The sequence below is a fragment of the Dinoponera quadriceps genome, unplaced genomic scaffold (assembly GCF_001313825.1).
Source record: "Dinoponera quadriceps isolate SergipeBrazil2010 unplaced genomic scaffold, ASM131382v1 scaffold1692, whole genome shotgun sequence".
NCBI classification, from domain to species: domain Eukaryota; kingdom Metazoa; phylum Arthropoda; class Insecta; order Hymenoptera; family Formicidae; genus Dinoponera; species Dinoponera quadriceps.
In genome coordinates, this window is record NW_014555923.1 from 748,583 (window position 1) to 750,881 (window position 2,299).

Consider the following 2,299-nt stretch of genomic DNA (forward strand, 5'->3'; position numbering starts at 1 on the left):
CGATCGTGCATAATGGCAATACGTTCGGACCCCACCGGATCCCACTTTTCTTGCGAATCCGAGTAGATTAATCCGACATCGCGCGCGCATTCCGCTCCTTCACCCTCCCCCTTCCCCCTTTCTCCCTCTTCTCAAACGAGATCTCGCGTTTGGCGTGTTTTCGCCGAATACCGACCAACGACGATGCGATGATTTTAGGGTTCGTTAACGTGTCGTTTTTATCGCCACGTGACGATACGACACGCTCGGAATCGCCGTATTAAAAAAGAAAAATGTGTAAAAACTACGCGCTAGGAGACTCGAGAGAGAGAGAGAAGAAATTTGTGTATGTGTGTGCTCAAATGAATGTTAATTTAATTCTCCCGAGTTCTCCCTCTGAGAGAAAACGGCTCCCGCGAATTAATGACTTTCTTAAAGTGTCGGATTAATCTGAAATTTAATTTCCCCGCGTCTGTCTTTCTTTCGCTCCCCCCCTCCCCCCCTCCTAACCGACCCCACTCCTTCTCTTCCTCACTCGTTTCCACCCATCTTATAAAAAGGATAAAAAGATTGTAGAATCTTTTTGGTCAAAGCGTGCACGCACGTGTAGATATTTTATATGTGTTTATTTGTATCGATTATTATTAGCCAGCGTATTGCGATCCAAAAACTTGATAACGAAATATTAACATCTGAAAGACGTAAAAAATGTCTCTATACGTTATTCTATCCTTTTTATAATAGTAACGAGTGAATTTTTACTGCGGGGGAAAAGACGATCACGCACAATCTACAGCGGTAAACTTCAATTAAAAGTTCAATTAATCCGTTTATTTAACGCTTCGAAGAGAATCTATCGAATAACGAAGACAGTAAAACGTAAAATAACTAATTAAGAAGTGAGATATTTAATTGTAATTGAAATATCAACCGAGCAATTGATTAAATCCGGCATAGGTAACGAAGAAAATATAATAAGCCGTGATAAAATAGATTTTTATGTTTTTACTAAATAATACAGATATCGATTATATAAGATTATATCTAGATAATACTAGATATTACCAGATAATTACTAGATAAATACTAGATAATACTAGATATCGATTTATATAAAAATTTCTTATGTCCCTCTCACACACACACACACACACACAAAGATGGACCAGATCGCTGTGCGTTCCGGGCGGAACCCTTAAATTACGAGAGTGTTTGAATAAGCGAAGTCGACCCCGATTATTCATTCGCAACGGAATATATCTTCCAGTAGCTGTGTCACTTCGTATCGTGGATGGTCCGTCAGGAAACGACCCTTCGGTTTCAGTCGACATGAACATGGACCAAGCCTGTTTGCGACGGACAGACTGTGTGTGTTCCACGGCTACGTTCGATAATCAGGATACGGGTAATCAGTCGCCTGCACGAGTTGTAAAATGCGCGAGTTGATCTTCGTTCTTCTCCCAGCCAGCGAACCGGTGACGACCTTTTCCGAGCACTCGACAAAACCATCGACGATCGTTACGTGGAAGACAAAGAAACTCCTTGATTCGTACTCGACGTTGGAAAGACGCGAAATTTCCGTCCCCACCTCGGAGATTCAGTCGAAACACGCATGAAAGAGCGGACGTCGAGCGACGTCTTGCAATTTTGCAATCGTATGAGTGTTTCGAAATCTGGCATCTAAGTACTCGGGGTCGCTGATGAATCTGAAGTCAGAGTTATAAAATTTAAAATAGCCAGTGGCAACATGGGGGACCGATCATTCGACAAATTTTGATCCCTCCGTGAAATCCTTTTGTATTTCGAATACAAGTTTTCTCTTATATGTTAACAACGACAAAAATAGTCGACATTCAAATGGCGGATTACTGGGTGAGAATGACAAAATTTACCGAAAAGAATAATCAGAAAAAAGATATTACAAATGTTCCAATAATTTATTGTAAAAAATCGAATCTATGAAAAATCCCGTAAAAATATTACAATAATACTCTCAAGCGTCCTTAATAAACTGATGATATTGTGATGCGTCGATTCCTAATAGTTTGTTTACAAATTAATTTTTCTGGAAAAAAAGAACTGTCTTCAATTTTCACTTGTTTCCAGCTAACAATTAAACATTTAAACTATATGATATTTATTTTCACTTCCTTATGCTTTTGCGAATGTATAGTAATAACATAATCGATTATGACTGCCTAGAAGTTAGAAGTTTAGAAATCGCTAAAAATAACGAAAATGTTGGTGGGACAATATATGTCCCACTGTGACGCAAAGGGTTATCTCGCATAATGGAAAATCATACTTTATCGGGGGGGGG